The sequence below is a fragment of the Silene latifolia genome, chromosome 9 (assembly GCF_048544455.1).
Source record: "Silene latifolia isolate original U9 population chromosome 9, ASM4854445v1, whole genome shotgun sequence".
Taxonomy (NCBI): domain Eukaryota; kingdom Viridiplantae; phylum Streptophyta; class Magnoliopsida; order Caryophyllales; family Caryophyllaceae; genus Silene; species Silene latifolia.
In genome coordinates, this window is record NC_133534.1 from 174,585,776 (window position 1) to 174,609,301 (window position 23,526).

General features: G+C 38.0%; 1 long non-coding RNA gene across 3 annotated transcripts; it reads left to right on the forward strand.

Moving 5' to 3' along the window:
• Positions 1 to 1,038: 1,038 nt before the first annotated feature.
• Positions 1,039 to 3,968, forward strand: LOC141598374 (uncharacterized). 3 transcript variants are annotated; one of them, XR_012523463.1, is made up of 4 exons: positions 1,073 to 1,751; positions 2,401 to 2,534; positions 3,535 to 3,621; positions 3,717 to 3,968. It is a non-coding gene; the product is annotated as an uncharacterized LOC141598374 (long non-coding RNA). The 3 variants fall into 3 exon arrangements; XR_012523462.1 differs by lacking the exon at positions 2,401 to 2,534 and having other exon boundaries at positions 1,122 to 1,751; XR_012523461.1 differs by lacking the exons at positions 2,401 to 2,534; positions 3,535 to 3,621 and having other exon boundaries at positions 1,039 to 1,751.
• The last annotated feature ends 19,558 nt before the right edge of the window (positions 3,969 to 23,526 follow it).

Below are 23,526 nucleotides of genomic sequence, written 5' to 3' on the forward strand. Positions count from 1 at the left end.
CGATCAATTGCGATCGCTAAATCCCAATCGATCGCCAAATTTGGTCACCAAATCGCTACGCTCACCCAAAAAAAGGCGACTGAGTTGGCATTTGGCGACTGCTATTCAGTCGCCAATTTGGCGACTACCTTTAATCAGTCGCCAATTTGGCGACTACCCTATAAGTCGCCATTTTTGGTATTTGGCGACTGATTTGGCAGTCGCCAAATTTGGCGACCGACTTTAGTCGCCAAAGCTAGAAAAGGCGACTAAGGTCCGCGACTGACGTTTGGCGACTGATTTCAGTCGCCAAATTGATTTTGGCGACTGATTTCAGTCGCCAAAATCAGTCGCCTGTTTTAATTCTTTTTGTAGTGTTTGTGTCGTTCAAATGGCCATTGCGGACTCCTATATAACCAACACCCGGGGCATGAGGTGATAACAAATATAATAACAAATTAAAATGTCTTGTTAGGAGAACACTTACAGCATGACCCAGTCCGAAAAAACAACGGGAACTCGGAAGAGGAGCAGTTTCCTCGGTCATAAGATAATTGAGTAGTAAACACCAGCAGTCAATCACATTGTTCATAACTTGAACCCCAGGCAACAAGGTCAGCATATCATCACGAGGTATGCAATGTGGCTCGTTAAATATGACGATAGGTTCACTGAAAAAATTAACCAATTAGCAAGTATGACTAAAAGAGTCACAAATATTCATGTGTTAAGAGAATCATAGTTTACTTACAATTTGTTATAGTCATGTTCTTGATCAAAGGCGTAATCCATTACGTCTTTCCTCGGGCTGAAGACCGTCCTAAACAGTTTCTTATTAACACGCAGAAAATGTGAGCTCACTTCCAGATCGGGATCAGGTGCCGCACAATCAATAGAACAACCTAGGTTCTCAGGGACCACTGACATGCAGGAAAAGCTCTTTGTAGAATGGAATAAAAATGGATGGTGACTCATGTCACTGTGTGGGACATAAATAGGACGAGGGTCCAACCGCGTCCCCTATATTTACAACACTATTATCCACAACAGCTGCTTCTTTCTCCATATCAGACGCGGCCTGATTTAACCTCAGAAAAGCCTCATTCAGTTCTGCCGTACTATAGAAAGTCAATGGAATTTGGGAAACAGACCATTATGGGGGCTGTACAGTTACATTAACATCACCACTATTGTCAACTGCCTTTTCTTCCACTTTGACAGTACCCATGGAATCCTCTTGAGACCGACCACTGCCGGCTTCTAAAGCTCCCTGTAATACCTCGTTTATTTCAGTAGTGGAATAAACACACTCAATAAATTCTAGCGTTGACGATTGCAGCTGCTTAACCGCAGTATCTTCATTCTCAAGCGAAGGCAAATATACTTTCGATAGATCATTTTCAGCTTCTCTCATTCCAGGTGCAGGGCCTAGGTGTGTCGCCTCAGTTTCTTGGACCATACCAGTTTTTCCGACGCCCGAAAAGCTATGTCAATTTCTTCGTCCATGTACACTACTAAAAAATCGATATATACAGGCGCTCCTGTTACGACGGTATTAGAAAAAGTGCTGAAAAAGAGAAAAAACTGCCAAAAATAAGGCACTTTTGAATAGTGCCTCCACTAAACTTCAGCTTAAATTGGTAAATGCACTCCCCTCTAATTTCATCTCTACCAATCTACCCCCATCTACCCCACCCTAAAAAAACCTCCATGTGTTCTTCATCCTTAGCAAACGTATGATGGGCAACAATCGAAACTCCACAGTGAACCAGGTATGATCTAGATCTATAGAATTCTTAACGTTCCTTAGTTTCATAGAACTTATTTGTGAATTTTGATGAAATTGTTCTCTTTATTGTTTATTCATTGAAAATTAGGGTTTATTTTTTCTGGCAATTATTTGTAAATTCCATTCCTCTTTTTTGTTTCAGATTGAATATAAATACTAGTCTTGAACAAAGATTCAAACTTTAGGTTTCATAATGCAATTAATTGAATTAATCCTACTACTTTGACATTGTCAAGGCACTGTTGATTGAATGAGATGTAAATTTTGATTAGGTGAGGTAAACTTTAGTATAATTTGGGAATAAATTGTTGTGGATGTATGTTCAGTGTCTCAATTTTTGCTGACCTGAGTATGGGCATGAATGAAAAAGCGCATATCAATCTTTTACTTACTTTTTTCTTCAGTAGTTATTATTTTGATAATAGGAGTTCATGAGAGTTTGCATTCCTCATTATAATTGTTCTTTAGTTGATTTGGGTATAATGTACTGACATTGCTTACGCAATTACACTATCAGTTTACAATGCACAATGTATCATTCACTATATATCTATTAAGAAATATGCTTAAATAGCTAACTAATACAGTATATAGGATTTGTAAATCATTTGGCAATGTTGTATCAATGTCAGCTACGTTTGGCATGAACGCATGGTGTACATGGAGCGATGAAACTATGGTAGTAGCGATGAAACCAGAGTACATTTTGCTCCATAAATTATCAACTCTCAAGAGAAAGCATCGTTTCATGTAGATTTTAAACTAGGTAATCTGTCACAAAGCATGTTTACCCTTTCTATGATAATGTTCTCATGAGAATTATATTGTATTTGTGTAACCATTCAATTGGTTGAACTACGGTAACATGTGAATAATGGTTGTTGTCATAAACTCATGATATGTTTATGTTAGCAACTGAAAGTAGCATTTGTCGTTCATTGTACATACTTTATCGTCTGGCCTATTAGAAATGTCATCTTCTATCTAAAGTTTCCATGCATATATTAATAAACAGGGTAGCCATACTCTATGTCAGTTTTCAAACCCAACTGATATAACCATGGGCTGAGGATATTACTTTATTTAGATGATATGTTCAGTTCTTGTCAAATTTGTTTCGCTTTAGTTTATTTCGTTCCTTTTTCCATTGAATTTTGGGGGTTTTCATTGTTCTTGTCAATTTTAAGCATTTTTTTCATTCATTCTCTTGTTTCAACTTATGTATCAATTATTGGTTAGAAGAACTTCGGAACATTATGGATTATACCTTTATTAAGTTAAATTGTTGTTATTTTGTTTCTAGCTGGATCAATTGAGACGAATTACAAGTTTGAGAACGCCTTAGCCCTGAAAAATTCTCTAATCCATTGATTTTTAAAGTAGCTAAGTTATTCTCATTTTATTTCATTTCAATTTGTTGAATGATATTTCGTACATGTTTTCCGCTTTTTTGTTTGATTTATTCGATAATGGATTGAATACATTCTTTCGTCATCTGATAGCTGGAGTTGTTATAATCTACATAATATTGTAGAATGAGCTACATGTTTTACCTGCCTTTCCTAAGGAAAAGAATGGTTAAAGTATATTATTCTAATTTCTTGTCCATTTATTTTACGGATTTTTTGTCAAGACCTTTGTAAACTCATGTTTAAATTTACTAGTGTCATCAAATGTGATGTTTTTCGTGCTGTTTTGGCCGGGGTGGACAATTATGAGTTTCGTTTTGCTTCTTATCTTGTTAATTTTGTTTTGTTTGAGCGTAGGATGATTAAAAAAGAGAAGACTGAAACCAAACTTAGACAATATTGCTTGAGTTTTCATTCCTTTATTGGTGAAGCCATTATCAACAGGTCCTACTTCCGTTCTACTTATTTCGTCTATGGTGTCTTTAGAAAAAAAATAGTGAACCTTTCATGTTGTAATTTCTTCTTTTCTTCTTATGTAGATAAAAGTTTGGAAGCGACAACAAACTTGACGATGGAAGCAAGCGGAACAATACAGGGGCTGATGAGTGATAACTAGTCAATAAACTACCTTAGCTATCATTTCTTGTATTGGTTTTTATGTTAATACATTCCATTTTTTTGTTTAATGTATGAACTAGATCTGAATATGTATTTGGGGATGATTTTTATATAGTGAGGTGACTTATTCGTACAAATTATTATTCCTAATCATTATAAAGTTATTTTTTTTATTTGAAGCACAAAGAAGGCTTAATTGTTTCATGTAGGGATTAGTTTGAAGCATATAGTTATTCATATCATAAGATAGGCAATCACAATTATGAATGTGATCTGGGACAGCATAGCTAGTAGGGAGCGGCGCTAGAGAGCGCCACTAAATCACTATATATAGCGCTTCAATTTTAGCAGCGATCTTATTTATCTTTACCGACGCACCAAATAAGCGCCGCAAAAAGTACTAGCGGTACAAGCAAAGCCGGCGCTTTTAATAGCGTCGATAAAACCCCTAACGGTGCTTTTTAGCGTCGTAAATGGCACAAAAAAGCGCTGCTAAAGCCCGTTCTCCTAGTAGTGAATCCTGGTACATCACCTCCTTCAACACCTCGCGTTCAGACACGGCAGTTTCTACAACAGCTGATTCCTTTGATTCTTTTGTCTCTGACCTATGCAATGGCTCAGGCCCTATAAACGGTCCCACCTTTTAATCAATTACATGGCCTCCCGCTTCCTCCATAATCTGTGGCGACGATAATGCACCTGAATTGATAGGCAGCTCAGCATTTTCCCGCATCAAATCCTTGAATACGGATACCGCTACATCATGTCCACCCCCTTCATTAGCTAAATCGCGTAGCACTTCACTTACATGCCACGTGGAATTGTATGGACGCGGGCCCACGAGGGTCGCTCAGGTAGAAAGTGAGCAAGCTTTGCATTTGTGGAGTCGCCACCAATTTATTGTGGGAAATTGGAAACCGTTCGAATACCTCGTGTCATGTCAAGACACAAAGTAGTGACATGAACACCAAGAACTCGTTACCCTTAGCATTCTATGTCTGGAATGACTCTCGTGGATGTCAATGAACACAGATGTTCACAGAGATCTGGAGTAAGGGGTGGGGGTACGTATTAGGAAGCTCTTTTGATCGAACACCTAATCCCGCCCGCCTCGATAGCGGCCTTTACTAATGATTAGGGAAGTTATTCATACTCGATATGTTGAAGGTTATATGCATGCTATGCAACATCCATTAGATTAATCCTAACATGTGAGAATTAACTAAGTCGGTAAACACGTAATTTAACATGCATTAATGTCGAGGTAGAAATTTAGGTTAATAGCATGTGAGAGCATACAAACAATATGATAAAGAATACGATAAAAGAACAACAATTGAAATAATTACAATAAATTACAATGGTTTGATTGATTTACGTCGAAAATACATTTAAAACGGATAATTTGAGAAAAAGAAAGGGAAAATAAATTAACGAACAAATTATTAGGTTATAATACGAGTAATAGTTAATTAATACGTAAGCTAATAACTAGGTCAAAGAAACAACGGAAGTTCATGGACAGAATTCAACCCGGAACAGAAGCAGCAGAGCTGCGTCCTTTGGAAGAGGCGCAGCAGTTGCTGCGTCTGTTACTAACCTAGATTCTGGCTGTGAAGCCGGAATTGCATATCGTTAATATTCATTGGTGAATTTAATGCTCGATTATAATATTTGACTCGGATAGAAGTGATTTAACATATTATTTACATGTGAATTGGTCATAAAAACAATAAAACATGAGATAAAACTAATTAGAACGAATTAATTACAAGATTAATTATAATTAAATTGGTTAAAACTAACTAATTAGGTTATTAATGCTAAATTATTGATGATGATGATGACGATAATTAACAGATGAAAATATAGAAAAGATGAATTTCAGAGACTTGATATTGATGAATCGAATCTCTAAAACACGGATTTGATTTTAATGACGAAAACCCGCAAATATGAGTTATGAGGGATTTAAGTCGGGAATAAAAAGATGATAAATTTATAGTGATTTACATGTTAAAATTATCGTGTTAATGAAATAACAACAAACAAAGACAACGCAAAGAATAAACGAACGAACAAAAGACGAAGGAAGAAGAAGGAAAGCAGGAACTGCAGCAGCTTCAGGAAGAGGCGCAGCAGGTGCTGCGTCCCTTCGAAGAGGCGCAGCAGTTGCTGCGTTCCTTCTCGACATCTGTCTCCCATTAATCCGTTAAAAAGGGTTTGAATAAAGGTTTTATAAATCGGTTTTGAATATGTTTTCAACGTAAATCTTACAATAATGATTACAAAAATAAAGAACAATAATAAAATATGGGATTTACACCCTCAGACTTACATGTTTGACGAAACGAGATTGACTAAGTTAACGTTTAGTGATGCTCGACTCGAATGTACGACGAAAGTGCCCTCTAAGAGGAAAACGAACAAAATTGATTAAGTTGATTGATGTGGAGTTGGTCAAATTGGTTGGTCATGCAAAACGAGGCTGGTACTCAGAAGGATCCGAGCTTACGTGGTCGAAAGTTCAAGCACGTAGACGCCAAAAAGCTAGAGCGTGGTCTTAGAATGCTAAGGGAGAATCGAAGGGCGGACACTCGCGTGAGAAATATGAGGAACGAAGGTCCCTATTTATACTAATCACGGAATTAGGGTTTAGGAAAGGAGAGACAGATCCGGAAACAGCCGACTTAGGTTAAACACGGAAACTTGGACAAAAAGAAAGCCTGGAGAAAAGGCGCAGCAGGTGCTGCGTCCCTTGGAAGAGGCGCAGCACTTGCTACGTCCTTTCCCCAGCGGTTTCCTCCTGCGCAAGAAAGCGCGTTTGATAGCCTGTCGTATTTTAGGCATAACTTTCTCTACGAGACTCGTATTAAGGTTATTTCGGTGGCGTTGAAAAGCTAAGACAAAGATCTAGAACTTCCTGTGAAATAGGCCTGATCCAAAAATGTCGTTATCACCTCGTAAAACGGGCCTAAATGTCGGGTTATCATTTTAGATAAATGAAATGCACATTTTGTAATGTAAACTTTAAGTTTAGCCCAAAGAAGTGACATGTGACTCAAAATGAGATATACCCATAACATTTTATGACATCCTAACCTTAGGTAGAAAAGCTCGTTGCTTTGACTCGGGATTTGACGGTTTTTAGGAAATGAAGACGGTTTTTGACCCGGACTCCAAATGTACTCTAATTACTGTCAAAACGACCGTAATGACACCTAGATGACAACTATGAGGTAGAAACAAGTGTTTAAGCTATCACTTGACGATAAACTTACGAATTGTCATAAATCATTCCGTGTACCAAACATGCGGTCCAATCATCACCGGGTGGCTTGTGGGAGGTGCAGAAATGAGGTATCTACAGAGCCCCCACTTTGACTGAGGCTTGGACAAGGCGAAAGTCAAAGTATAGCCATCAGATCAATCGAAGATTACAACCTGACGACTATGGCGACGCGAGGCGGCTCAAGGAGTCTGAGCCTAGGACCTGTCATCGGGAACATTTTAGAGGCTGTCGACTTCCGGGGAGGATCGTTTAAATTCCATTAGACTACGTAAGGAAGCTCGCCGGCCATAAGAAGAGATCATACCTGAGACTTCTTTCCTGAGATGCTTCTGGAGGTGCGTAGGAGCTAAGGTTAAGCGTAGGAGCTAAGGTTAAGACCTAAAAGATATATAAGGATTGTGCTAGGGTGTGGGACCCTAAAGGAACGCATCGACGGGAAGGACGTCAAATATAAGTTCAACCTAAGGAGTAACCAAGGTTTTGGTGTAGGAACTCTAAGAAAAAGTTATCCTAAAGGATTATGATCCTAAAGGGTAGAAGTGATCCTAAAGGAATATGATCCTAAAAGGAAAAAGGTGATCCTAAAGGAATATGATCCTAAAGGGAAAATGTGATCCTAAAGGAATATGATCCTAAAGAGAAAAGGTGATCCTAAAGGAATATGATCCTAAGGGTAGAAGTGTATGAACTCTAGGGAGTTTGGGAACCTAAAGAGCTAGGCGTATGAACCTGGGTGTACGAACCTAAAAGGACGGCTGGTATGGGAGCTTAAAGGCTTATGAACCTAAGAGGAATTGGGATCCTAGGGTTAAGTTTAGGAACTACTGGGTTACTAATTCTTGTTTTAAATGCGTGCACTTAAGCTTTCTAAGTTATGAGAACTCCAAAAGGATTTATGGGTTTATGAACCTAAGGACGTTGGTGTTGGGGCTTAAAGATTTATGAACCTAAACGAAGCCATTTTGGGATCTAATAATCTAGGGGTAAGAATCCTAACTTTGGGTTTACGAACCTAAGGAAGGAGGCGCCGGTTTGGAAACTTCTGGAGAACGACACCTTTTCCGAACTCCGTGAGGAAACAATAATATTGAGGGTAGCAGGACGTCGGTTGAAACAGCTGGGAGAAATCTGCTTGGGTCGGTCTTCAAACAAACTTCGGCAAAACTTGAGATTGATGATGAACTCAACGTGTTGAGAGGGACAATTGGTTGTCATGAACTCTCGCTGGGGGAACATAATTGAGGTTGATGTTGAACTCCACGTGTTGAGAGGGACAAATGGCTATCTTGAACTCTCGCTGGGAAAAAATCTGCTTGGGTAGGTCTTCAAACAAACTTCGGTAAAACTCGAGATTGAACTCCACGTGTTGAGAGGGACAATTGGCTGTTCTGAACTCTCGCTGGGAAAAATCTGCTCGTTGTTGCAAGCAAAGTCTTGATAAAGTACTGCGAGAATTCACAGAACGAGGACTTGAGCGAAGCCCCCAGTTGGGGCGAGCATTGCTTCTGATACTTACTTGCATGGTTAGTGGCCACACAAGAACGCAATCTAATAGAAAAAAGCACATGCACATGAGGAAATACATAGGTTTTACAAAAGTTGTTTCTTTTATAGAAGTTATTTAAAACTTGCTCAAAGAAATTCGTCGTTTGTAATGCGTTATGCATATTCAATGGGCTTTAGAAATAGGACTTGACACGACATTGACTCACTAGGATGCAAGACGATAGACTGACTTAGATTTGACGCGACACAGGGGATGACCTTGACAGACTTTGCCTAAGTGTGCGCAACCCCTAGCCAAGTGTGGGTGACAACGCGTATCAGTTCCAAAGGTAGAATAATGATGGCATATAAAGGCAAGGCATGAGCCATGGATAAGCTGTCTACTTGGACAACTTTTGACACTGTTTGATATAAAAGAGACTCCTCTTGAGGCACAATAACTTCGAGAATCGATCTAAGACCTCATCATTGCCTGGAACGAGCACTAGCTAGACTCAAATGAGAGAGGAATAAAGGAAGGGTGTCATCTCATAAGAGAAGCCCCCAGGATGAGAAGGTGACTCTAGACTTTGGTAAAAAGAGACTGGGCGACAAGAAGGAGCCCCCACTAAAGAGGTGTTGGTTGTGGAAGGGATGTTAATTGAGGTTGGAAGTTTGAAAATTGGGATGGTTGATAATTGAGGTTGGAAGTTGATGGTTGGGATGGTTGTGTCCTTGAGGACTGCCTACGTATTCACGTGAAGTGAAATCAAACAAGATCGTAGTTCTGAGGCTTAATTAATTTTATCTGGGTGTTGTGGTTGTATCCTTCTCGTGTAAGAAAGGACTGCCTACGTATCCACCTGAAGAGGTGAAATCAAACTGTGCTCGTAGTTCATGTGTGTGCCTAAGCTATGTTGTCAGGGCCTTAAAGTGCATGGGTCACAAGGGTATATTCCTTTGGTGACTCGAAGAATTGATTTGAGATAACTCCCTCTGATCATAGACCAAAGAGGTATAATTTTGTAAAAATTTCCTTGTCATGTGAGCACACTTAGTGGACCTTAAGGATGATATGGGTATGTCCCGTTCTGGGTAGCAAAGTATTTGAGGACTCCGTGTCTAAGTCAAGGTGAAACTGAATTGGATATTTGGAATGTAGAGCTCAGAAATAAGAGGCTTTGATGACCAAATCTCTGGAGCTTTGTTTTGTGGAGTTAAGGCTCGATGGGATCATGGCTTGTAATATGGCTTGGAAATGGAGTCTCTTGGCTTGATGTGGCCTGAGCACATAAAGGTAGGTTAAAATGATGTAGGTTCAAGTTTCCATGTCTTGGCCCTAAAGGATGGGTATACTTGCAAGCTTGGGAGGACTCTCAAAATTCCTAACTATCTCCCTGAACGGTCTCGAGAAGGAATTAGGGTGTGATGTGTGAAAGGCTAAGTGGGGGTGCTAACTGACCATCTTTCATCGACGTCTTGATTCTATATAGACTTCAGCAGTATTCCGTATAGCATTTGATTTCATACTCGTTCTTGATCTAGAATCAGATTATTGGTTTGGAATATATCTCGGCTTTTTCTCAGATCCTTGATTCAAGTTTTTGAAGATAACTTTGACTTTCAATATCGACATTAAGTTGCTTGATTAAGCCTTCTTCTTTTGACTCTTTTGTCTTCGATTATGGGCATAACTGCAGCCTTGGATATTGATCTTGGATTTGTTTGTTACCATGGATTTGGGTCAGACTAGCACCTTTGGTGTAGAACGGGTTGGTCTTTAGTAACACGGGTTGTTTATTGTGGGGAATGGGCTTGCCTTCCGTCATGGGTCGTCAACAAGGGAGACGGTCTGGATTCGTCCTAGAATCTCTAGAGATATGCTCGTCCTAAATTGGGGTTATAGTGAGGGTTTCTATTGCCAGACATGGAATAGGTAAGAAAAGAACACGGAGTTTCAGGTCCTCTACAACTTGGAACGGAACATCAACTAAGTGCACTCACTTCGACTGTCATGTGTTGTTGTTCATCTCAAAATATCTCAAATCAATTCTTGTTGTCATAGGATTAGGGTAAAGGAAGAGACATGATAGAATATGTGGATTGAAAATTGTACTTTTATTGAAATGAATAATAAATGTATTTAACATAGACTCGATAAGACATGTGACTCGTGGGACAGTCCCCAGGTTGTCACTAGAAATGGAAATGGACACAAAGAAAGACAATAAAACAATTATGGGAAAGAAAGCCTAGGACTCGGACTCGGACTTTGACTCGATTTCAGATCCAGACTCATAATCATCGGCCCATGCTTGAACATTTTCTCTTCCAGCGACTGGCTTTGGCATCTGATTTTGAGCATTCACCCATTTGAGCACCTCGTCCTCATCATTGGGAACACTGGAAGGATAACAATTGAGAAGAGTTTCTTGATAAGTGGTATATCCATGAGGATTGCCTAAGTTGCCTTGTGGATTAAAAGTTGAGAAGGACAATTTCCCACTTTCGATCATATCTTGGATAACATGCTTGAGCTTATAGCACATCTCAGTATCGTGTCCTTTTCCCCTGTGATACTGGCAATAAGCATTCTCATCCCAGAATTTAGCCTTCTTTTCTGGATCAGGTGTAGGACTAATAGGTTTCAACATTCGTCGCTCCATGAGTTTCTGAAGGGCATCGGTGTATGTAGTACCAATGTTGGTAAATTTCCTAGGGGGTGTATCCTTCTTGTCGAAAGCCTTTGTAAATGACCTTAGAGAATTGTTAGGTTTCTTTGATGAAGGCTCCATGAGGTTGCCTTTGTTAATTCTAATTCTTGGATGAGAAGAACTAGGAATAGATTGCCCACTCATTGATTTCTCCTTTGGAATGTCAAATTGAGGGTTTGTCTGGACATTTTTCATCTTGAGAGGTTGGGCATCAAGCTTCTTACCCATTTCAGCAAACTGGTTCTCCATATTGGAAAGTCGAGAGTTTAGATTATCAATGGCTCCTTCTAACTTGGAAAATTTATTGTTGAAGGCAATGGAAAGCATGAGCATTCCATTTTGGATATTGTCGTCTTCGAGCACGTTGATCTCTTCGTCATCATGAGGATTGAGGAGATGAGAATAGTCTAGAGATGATTCTTCGTCATGTTTAATGATATTAGGCCCAAGAGGGTCGATTTTCTTGGATTGCCCGACAGAAGGTGGCTTAGGAAGCTTGCCCTCTTCGATCATATCTTGGATGGTGTGTTTCAAGAGAAAACACTCTTCAATATCATAGCCTCTACCTTGGTGATATAAGGAGTATTTGTTGCTCTTCCATAGGTTCACCTGTTTCTCTAAAGGTGGATCCGGAGTTGGCCCTATTGGATGTAGCTTGCCTTGGGCAGAGAGTCTCTTCAAAGCATCGGCATAAGACATACCTAAATCGGTAAGTACCCTTTGATGCCTCCCAGGTTTCTTTTCGGCTGTTTTTGGCTTTCTAGGACGATGGTTATTGCAAGAGGTAAGCTTTGGACGACCTAGACTAGAGGTTTCTCTAGGTGGCGTGTTCTTTTCCACCATCCCATTTTCAAAGGTGAGGACGCGAATGCTCAAATTTTTCACTGTAGCTTGAACTTGCAGGACCATGGCATAAATGTCTTGGAGAGACACGGTGATTGTGGCTTGAGCTGCTTCTTGACTTTGCTGACTGACAGAACTTGCTGGATTCCTACTCGACAGAAATGACGCGCGTTACAATTCGATTCGACATGGGATCACGCATACTAAGGCAATAAGCAATGAACACAGGAAGGGAAAGTAACTACGAGGATAAGATGACGAATGTAGACGTCGACTTGTGAATTAATGAAATGTCATGAGCGACTTCTCGTGTTTGAATTCATTGTGCTTGACTTTAATTTAGACTCGAGTGTTAACTTTGACAGAGTGACCCTTATGTGGTTGACTTGATTGACGGGATTGATGACACGTGTTGAATCTAAGACGTGTGTATTAAGATAGACTTGACTCGAGGTTTTGGGTATGTGTGTCCCGAACGTGTCATTAGGAGAATTCAAGAGACGGATTTTGGAATGACTCGACGTGTTAGCCTCGAGTGTGTGAGTCGAGGTGTGAAAATGTTTAAATCCTAACTGAATTGTGGTAGGGGGTCCAAAATGACGGCGTGACGCCTTAGGATTTGACTCGAATTTTGAAAAGACCCAAAAATGTAAAGGAAAATGGGTTTATGACTTGACAGAGTTCCGACTAGGACATAGTCAGTTTGAACTCTGACTCTAACTTAGCCCAATTGAATTTACATATTTACATTTACATGTTTTGAAAATATTAAAACGTTTTTTTTTTCGCACTTTTTTTTCGGTTTTTTTTTCTTTATTTTACACGGATTTTGAAATGGGTTTGAGGCTCGAAGTTTGACTCGACATTTGGACAAATTTTCGATTTATTTGCGCTGTTTTGAAAATGTTTATATTTTGAAAAGGATTTTATTTTACAAAATTTTTTCATGGCTTTGTTTACAAAATGGCGATCACGTATACAAACATACATATGGGCATTATAACGGGATGCTGAGTGCATTTAAAAGGGTTTTGGTTTAAAGGGTGGGTTGCCATACCGAACAATCAAACTCGGGGTCTGTGGAGAGGCTCGTACCAAACAGGAGTAAGGTCGATTCCTAGTCCATTTCCTCGAGTAGTGAAAGCCCTTGATACAAACAGGAGTAAGCACCATGGTATGGTTGACGTCAATCGCTATCCATCCTTAGGCCCAAATAAAAATTTGGACTGTCCAGACGGGACGATTGGTCGAATGGGTTGGGTTGGGCCTAGGAAGGCCGAATAAACGATCTAGAATGACCGAGTTATGAAAACCGATAACTGTCTTGTACAAACTATTCCCTAACCTTGTTCAAGTTTCACCCTTGGCAACACATAATTCTATTAATCCCCAGCGGAGTCGCCAAACTGTGGACGCGGGCCCACGGGGGTCACTCGGGTAAAAAGCGAGCAAGCTTTGCATTTGTGGAGTCGCCACCAATTTATTGTGGAAAATTGGAAACCGTTCGAATACCTCGTGTCATGTCAAGACACAAAGTAGTGACATGGACACCAAGAACTCGTTACCCTTAGCATTCTATGTCTAGAATGACTCTCGTGGATGCCAATGAACACGGATGTTCACAGAGATCTGGAGTAAGGGGTGAGGGTACGTATTAGGAAGCTCTTTTGATCAAACACCTAATCCCGCCCGCCTCAATAGCGGCCTCTACTAATGATTAGGGAAGTTATTCATACTCGATATGTTGAAGGTTATATGCATGCTATGCAACATTCATTAGATTAATCCTAACATGTGAGAATTAACTAAGTCAGTAAACAGGTAATTTAACATGCATTAATGTCGAGGTAGAAATTTAGGTTAATAGCATGTCAGAGCATACAAACAATATGATAAAGAATACGATAAAAGAACAACAATTGAAATAATTACAATAAATTACAATGGTTTAATTGATTTACGTCGAAAATACATTTAAAACGGATGATTTGAGAAAAATAAAGGGAAAATAAATTAACGAACGGATTATTAGGTGATAATACGAGTAATAGTTAATTAATACGCAAGCTAATAACTAGGTCAAAGCAACAACGGAAGTTCAGGGACAGAATTCAACCCGGAACAGGCGCAGCAGAGCTGCGTCCTTTGGAAGAGGCGCAGCAGTTGCTGCGTCTGTTCCTGACCTGAATTCTGGCTGTGAAGCCGGAATTGCATACCTTTAATATTCATTGGTGAATTTAATGCTCGATTATAATATTTGACTCGGATAGAAGTGATTTAACATATTATTTACATGTGAATTGGTCATAAAAACAATAAAACATGAGATAAAACTAATTAGAACGAATTAATTACAAGATTAATTATGAATTAAATTGGTTAAAACTAACTAATTAGGTTATTAATGCTAAACTATTGATGATGATGACGATAATTAACAAATGAAAATATACAAAAGATGAATTTCAGAGACTTGATATTGATGAATCGAATATCTAAAACCCGAATTTGATTTTAATGACGAAAACCCGCAAATATGAGTTATGAGGGATTTAAGTCGGGAATAAAAAGATGATAAATTAATAATGATTTACATGTTAAAATTATTATGTTAAAATTATCGTGTTAATGAAATAAGAACAAACAAAGACAAAGCAAAGAATAAACGAACGAACAAAAAACGAAGGAAGAAGAAGGAAAGCAGGAATTGCGGCAGCCTCGGAAGAGAGGCGCGGCCAGTGCTGCGTCCCTTTCAAGAGGGCGCGAAAGATTTGCTTTGCGTTCCTTCTCGACATCTGTCTCCAATTAATCCGTTAAAAAGAGTTTGAATAAAGGTTTTATAAATCAGTTTTGAATATGTTTTCGACGTAAATCTTACAATAATGATTACAAAAATAAAGAACAATAATAAAATATGGGATTTACACCCTCAGACTTACATGTTTGACGAAACGAGATTGACTAAGTTAACGTTTAGTGATGCTCGACTTGAATGTACGACGAAAGTGCCCTCTAAGAGGAAAACGAACAAAACTGATTAAGTTGATTGATGTGGAGTTGGTCAAATTGGTCGGTCATGCAAAACGAGGCTGGTACTCAGAAGGATCCGAGCTTACGTGGTCGAAAGTTCAAGCATGTAGACGCCAAAAAGCAAGAGCGTGGTCTTAGAATGCAAAGGGAGAAGAGAAGGGCGGATACTCGCGTGAGAAATCTGAGGAACGAAGGTCCCTATTTATACTAATCACGGAATTAGGGTTTAGGAAAGGAGAGAAAGATCCGGAAACAACCGACTTAGGTTAAACATGGAAACTTGGACAAAAAGAAAGCCTGGAGAAAAGGCGCAGCAGGTGCTGCATCCCTTAGAAGAGGCGCAGCACTTGCTGCGTCCTTTCCTCAGCGGTTTCCTCCTGCGCAAGAATGCGCGTTTGACAGTCTGTCGTATTTTAGGCATAACTTTCTTTACAAGACTCGTATTAAGGTTATTTTGGTGGCGTTGGAAAGCTAAGAGAAAGATCTAGAACTTTCTGTGAAATAGGCCTGACCCAAAAAGTCTTTATCACCTCGTAAAACGGGCCTAAATGTCGGGTTATCATTTTAGATAAATGAAATGCACATTTTGTAATGTAAACTTTAAGTTTAGCCCAAAGAAGTGACATGTGACTCAAAATGATATATACCCATAACATTTTATGACATCCTAACGTTAGGTAGACAAGCCCATTGCTTTGACTCGGGATTTGACGGTTTTTAGGAAATGAAGACGGTTTTTCTCCCGGACTCCAAATGTACTCTAATTACTGCCAAAACGACCGTAATGACACCTAGATGACAACTATGAGGTAGACACAAGTGTTTAAGCTATCACTTGACGATAAAGTTATGAACTGTCATAAATCGTTCCGTGTACCAAACATGTGGCCCAATCATCACCGAGTGGCTTGCGGGAGGTGCAGAAATGAGGTATCTACAAATTGTCATCTTCTTCATCTTTATTTGGGGGTGCCTCACCCCCATCTCCCCTATCTTGAAATACGGATATATTAGCAACGGAACTTTTCAATCTTTCAGCAATGTCTTCTACTTCAACAACATATTCATGAAGCTTAGGAGAAGTAAAAAATTATTGGGTTGATTGACTAGGAACTGGGACTGTGGGATCAGATGTTGCATCTTTAATCTTTGAGGTTACGTCTACGTACCATGGACAAAAAACAATAGCATTCCTTTGCATCTTTGAATAAAGCTCGTGTGTATCCTACATTTACAAATGTACAGAATGTTATTAAATAATGGTTTCACTCATTCAAATTAAATTTAAACAGACATAGTAGACGGGGGAAATGATTAAAGTTAGACTCTATAAGATTTCACTTACATCTACAGCCTGAGCTTTCAATTCCTCATCATCCTCAACTCCTGGTGGTAGTTCAATCTGGATAAACTTTTTACCAAATGATAACTGGGGCACGAAAGAGGTTTGTAGAATGGGTTTAGCAAAGTCACTGTTAGTACTATCCTTTATCATCAAGACAGTAGAGGACTTATCAAGGCACCGTGGATACTTCACTTGTGACCTAGTTTGCTGACCCAAACCCTCATTCGCCACCTCACCTTTTATCCTTCTCACAAGTGTTTTATCATCCCAATGCTTGATCAGAGGAAGATCGTGCGGGCAGTTTGACCGCGGAAATCATACCGCTGAAAGTAGGTGATCATGAGGAAAGGGATACATCCGTTTAAATTCTTAGGCTTCTTCAGAGACTCTTCACCAGCTTTGACAATATTATCTATAACATAAGCACACCAGTCGAATTGCGGGATGGAACTTACGTCTTATATAGCCCTTAAAAGCTTTAAGTCTATACCATTATTTGTCGTAGGGGCGAGGAACGAGGACATACTGAGCAACACAAAGAGTCGACAACATTGATCACCTCTCTCTGTATCAGCCTCAATGTCGTTGAATACCTTGTCTAAAGGGATTGCACTAGACGCATTCGTTACTTCATATTTTTCCCTCCAACTGTCTTTCAACGCCTTATTCTCAGGGCTGTTAGATTCTTTCTGAGGCCCAGTTGGTACCAGTGGAAGAGGCTTGGGGCCATTTGGTATCAAAAAACAGCCATACACGTCGTGCTTAATGATCATAAACTCATTCTTCTTGGACGCTCGAAACACATACGACCCATCCGAGAAGGCATTGAGAAATAAGGGTGCATGTTTAATTGGGAAACTCCAAATCTTAAGATCCAAAAGACCACTAAACCCAATTCTCTGTATAGCAGCTATCTGAGCTTCATTAAGTTTTTCAATCAAGTTCACAAGCCTAAAGGGTCGACACGAGACCCTGGTATCAGACTTCCTTATAACCGGCTTCTTTTCTGCAGACTTCTTTGCAGCCGCCTTTTTAGCAGCGCCCTTTTTCCCATCAGATTTCTTTGCAGCCACCATCTGGAGAGTGAAGTTACACATAATAGCATAGAAGTTATACAAAATGCTACAAAAGTTACAGAGAATGGCATTGAATTTACACATATAAATAACAAAAGTTACACACAATGGCATAGAAGTTATACAAAATGCGACAAAAGTTACATAGAATGGCATTGAATTTACACATATAAATAACAAAAAGTTATACTCAATGGCATAGAAGTTATACAAAATGTGACAAAAATTGCACATAATGACATAGAAGTTACCCATTGAAATAACTGAAGTTACACAATGACCGTTGTTGAAGTTACACATAATGCCATAAAAGTTACAAATAAAGGGGATTGAAGTTGCACATAATGGTTCTGAAGTTGCACACAACTGGTACTGAAGTTTCACACAACTGGTACTGAAGTTGCACATAATAATGGGGATTGAAGTTACACATAATAATGGGCATTGCAGTTACTTACAATGAAATAACAGGCGAATTGAACATAGAAAATGAAATAAATTCAAAAAACAATAAAAATTTAACCTATTTGCAATTTACAAAGCCATTGCAAATAGTAGCACATAATGACTTTGAAGTTATACATATAGGCTCTGAAGTTGCACATAACTGGATTGAAGTTACACATAACTGGCTTTGCAGTTGCTTACAATGGCATACCATGAAATAACTGAGTGAACATAAATTGGCGAATTGAACATAAAAAATGGCATACCATGAAATAACATGCGAATTGAACATAAAAAATATAAATAAATTCACAAAGCAATAAAATTAACCTATTTGGAATTTAATTGGCGAAATCAATTGAAGAAACTGATAAAAAGGTCATTGCGAAATAAACTTCAATCCACTATGAAATTTAAGCAAGATAAAAACAAACAAGAAACTGATAAAAAGGGCGATAATTATCGAGCATAAAATTTGATAAATTAACTAAAGTAAAAGAAAACAATATACCTGAACACTCCACTATTTGATGATGTAACACCCCAAGTTATTGAGAGTAAAGTTGTCCCACATCGGGGAATTGAGGAGGTTGTGATATGTTTATAAGAGATTCCACCCACCACTTAGTAACAAGGCCTTGTGCTTTTGGGCTAAAGTGAGGACAAATAATGGGCCCAAAGGTACACATCCCATCTTATTGGGGTTGTGTTACGACGGTGGCGGGTCGGGTTGTTATAGATGATGCTGTAAATTGTTGTGAAAATGACGATTGATTTGATGATGATGAAAATTGTTGAAGAAGGAAGGGAAAGGAAGTTAAGCGGTTGAACTGTTATATTGAAATTAAATTGTTAGATGGAAATGAAAGGCAGCAAAAAAGGAAAGCAAGTTGAGCGGTTGTTGCTTGAATTATTGTTTTGAAATTGTGTGGGAAATGAGAAGAACGTCTGATTTGATTAAACTGTTACATGCATGGGGTAGTGGGTATAGGAGAGAGGTAAATAAGAATAGGAGAGAGGTAAATAAGAAGCCATAATTAATTGAAGGAGTTGTGCTTTTTGCAACAAATCTGATCCGTCCATAGGCTTCATCTAATGGTAAACAATAGGACTTATGGACTCAAATACACTTAATGGACTTATGAGATCTCTCTACTATATATATATATGTATATATATATATATATATATATATACAGAATTAGGATCACATGAGTCCACCCTATCTTTTTGAGTCCGTGAGTCCATGATACAATATCACACGTTATATTAGACAATATCACAGCTTACAGTTTCACACGTTACACTAAACAATATCACAACTAAAAAAAAAAAGTTTTTGAAAAAAAAAATTCGAAAAAAAAATCGTGATATTGTTTTGTAATACAATATCACACGTTATACTAAACAATATCACAGCATACATTAAAATTTTTTTTTTAAAAAAAAAAAAAAAAAAAAAAAAAAAAAAAAAACTTTTTCAAAAAAAAAAAATTTGAAAAAAAAATCGTGATATTATTTTGTAATACAATATCACACGTTATACTAAACAATATCACAGCTTAAAAAAAAAAAAAACTTTTTCGGAAAAAAAAAAAATTTGTATAGTGCGTGATATTGTTTTATGGACTCATGGACTCAAATATATAAGTGGACTCACCGGATCTTGCCTCTATATAGATATAGATATATATATATATATATATATATATATATATATATATATATATATATATATATATATATAGGATCCTATGAGAACCACTAACATAATGAGAACCGTGAGAACCCTTACTAAATCATCATCAAATCTTATTCTGAAAGTTTTGATGGATCATTTACCTTTTGTTTAGTTTATTCAAACACATTTTTAGTATAGGTAAACAAATTTTTTTTATTTTATTAACAAAATATAAACTTAGTGTACGAAAGTACAACTACGTATACTAAAATAGCTATAGATGCACGAAAACGAATATTAGGTTCATGAAAATTGTTACATGCATGAAAATGATTACTAAGTGCATGAAAATATCAGGCTCTAGCTTCACGAAAACGAGTTTTAGGTGCATGAAAATTGTTAGATACATGAAAATGAGTAGTAGGTGCATGAAAATTAATAAAAGATTTCTCGTCCCGATTTCCGTCAAAAATTTATACTTTATGGACCAAGAAATATGTTATCTAGCCATAAAATTCTATGCCGAATCCAAATATGTCATTATTTTTTAGAAAAAATATCCGTAAGGTGGAGTTCTCACGGTTCTCATTATGTAGGTGGTTCTCACTGGATCCCAAATCTATATATATATATATATATATATATATATATATATATATATATATATATATATATATATATATATATATATATATATATATATAGAGGCAAGATCCGGTGAGTCCATCTATATTTTTGAGTCCTATGAGTCCGCTTATGTATCACACGCTGTACACAAGAATATCACGAATTGAATAACAGTATAATATCTAGACTTAACAATCAAAAGAGGTTTGCTACTGGGATTCTTATTGGGTCATCAAGTTTTGTTTACTTTATTTGCGACTACCTGTTTTTCATCACCCTCTATTTTCTAATTCAATTTATCCACCAGCTTTCACGCAGTCTCCTATATTACATTTTTTTTCCCGAATATAATGTTGGAAAAAAAATTAAAAAATCCCGGTAGCAAACGTAATATGGAAAATATGTTAGCATCGTACTTAAATTTTTTATATCTTTCAATTCAACACATTAAACGTCAAGATTTTGAGCTCGAAAATGAAGTGAAAAGAAAGGATGAACTGAGGGGGAGTTTGAATCAGTAACATCACGACTAATCATTTGATTAATGGTCTTATGGCCTAAGATTTGTCGGTTAGACTACTAATCGAAGGTAATGCTTTACATACTTAGCTTTTCATATCATTTCTTAGTCCGTCGGAACAGTTATCCTAGAAAAGTGATTAACGCACAAATTTTTTTTAGTGATTGAAAGTTTCTGTAATCTTTTTGTGGCTTTATGTAGAATCTCTCTGAACAATTTTCGGGGTTTACACCCTTTACTAGGACTTGGAAAAAAAAACACTAGCAACTCCATTAACCAGGAGTGCGGATGACGAGATCCGTGGTTTTGTGGCTATATGTAAAATCTCTTTTAGTTTTGGGTGAAAGAGAACTATCTAACTGTGACAGGATATGACAATAATCGAGATTAGGTTGGGCTGATAGCCGAAAAGAGAATAGGCAATGAAGATGGTGAAAGGTTGAGTTAGGTACAGTGGTGTGATATTATATAGTATAACTCGTGATATTGTTTAGTACAACAAGTGGTATTGTTTATTGTACGGTGTGATATTATTTTGTATAACTTGTGATACTATTTTACTGGACTCACAACTCAGATACAATATCACAGGTTATACTAAACAATATCACAGCTTAGACTTAAAAAAAAAAAATGTTTATAAAAAAAATCGTGATATTTTTGTGTAGAGCGTGTGATACATAAGTGGACTCATGGGATTCAAAAAGATAGGCTGGACTCATGTTATCCTAATTCTATATATATATATATATATATATATATATATATAGAATTAGGATCAAATGAGTCCACCCTATCTTTTTGAGTCTGTGAGTCCAGCGAAACAATATCACAGGTTATACTAAACAATATCACGCGTCATATTAAACAATATCACTCTTACTGAACCAGATTCGCCCTCTGTTATTAACTTCTTTTCTCATACTTTTTCTTACACCAATCAGTGCCAGCGCCAGAGCTCCGACAAACATCATCATACTCCCGCACTTTCCCGCCGTTGAGTCGATTTTGGCAGCGTGTTCGTCGGAGTTATTATCGCATGCATATTACTTCTTTTATATTTTATCCTCTATTGTTCTCTTCTTTATCTTCGTCTATTTCCTTCATTGTCGGCGATGAGACCCCTAATTTAACGACGTCGGCGTTGTTCTTAGATGGAGGTTAATGGAAGAAGGACCGTTGATTGTATGTTAGTGAGGGGTGGTAGCGATGGTCGTGAGACGGCCTTGTGCGCCGTTGTGGTGGTTGTTGTGGAGGTGAACGTGTGGTGGTGGGTCGTGGGTGGTGGTTGTTGGGGAGGTAAATGGGTGGTGGTGGGCAGTGGTGGTTGCCGTCGACGAGTAGTGTCATTGACAATAGTTTTAAGCCTTCTTTCTACTGTTTTCGTTGTATATTTTCCGTGATATTGTTCAGTACAAGCTGTGATATTGTTTCGTGTAGTGTTTGATATTCTTGTGTATAGGCTGTGATACATAAGTGGACTCACGAGACTCAAATATTTAGGTGGACTCACCAGATCTTGCTATATATATATATATATATATATATATATATATATATATATATATATATATATATATATATATATATATATATACTCACCTTAACATAAAAGTCACCAAGGACGTGTACTGTTCATATGAACAATTATCATGCTCTGTGTTTTGGTTGTGCTTCCTTTCATGCGATGCGTTTTGCTATTGGGCTGTCAACCTGCGTTGGGCTACTCCTATGGGCCATAACACTTTGTCCTTTTTCTCTCCTAAAGACCTAAACTCAGCTGAGCTTATTTTTCCCTCAATTATTTTGTGTCTCTCTTTATTTGCTTGACAGCCTCTCATCTAGGGATGACAATGGGTATGGTCTGGGTAGGGTTCACCCAGACCCGGACTCGAGATTTTCCCTTTGGACCCGTACCCGACCCAGACTCGCAAGGGTCTAAAATTTGACGACCCATACCCGGATCCTATGGGTAAGGGTCGGGTCTGGGTCTACCCGTGGGTCCGAGTTTAAACCACTTTAATAGTAGGATTAACAGCTATGGGGTCTATAATATTAAAGAAAAGAAATTCATACTCCCTCTGTACCATACAAATGGTAACGTGGTAAAAAAATGGGGTTTTTAAGAAAAGAGGGTAAAAGCAGGGGTAAAGAGGGAAGAAAATAAGTGGGGTATGTAATTGTGGGTTTAATTGTGAGTTGATAGGTGGGGTATGTAATGACATTTTGTGTAAATATCAAATGGGTATAAGGATAACTTGGTAATGTTGTGGGGTAAATAAGGAATGTTACCATTGGTGTGGTACAACCGTATTAGGTAAGTGTTACCATTAGTCTGATACGGAGGGAGTACTACTTTAACATTATGAGTTTATTAATCTCTATTGTACACTACCAAATCCAATATACATATCAAAGAGATTAAGAAAGATAAAGAAGACCTAAATTAATTTTAGGTCTAAATACATGTGAAAGAATCAAACTCGGAACCCTAAAATCAATATTGTACTTGATAGCCGTCTCCATCTGACCGTCGTTGGCTGCCGTTAATGGTGGTTGTCGGTCACCGCCTATTAGAGAGCTGGTTGCCAGTCACGTATCAATGCTGTGGTGGTGGTTTACTTGTGTCAGTGGTGGAGTGTTGGTATTGTCAGAAGAGTTTGGTTGGGTT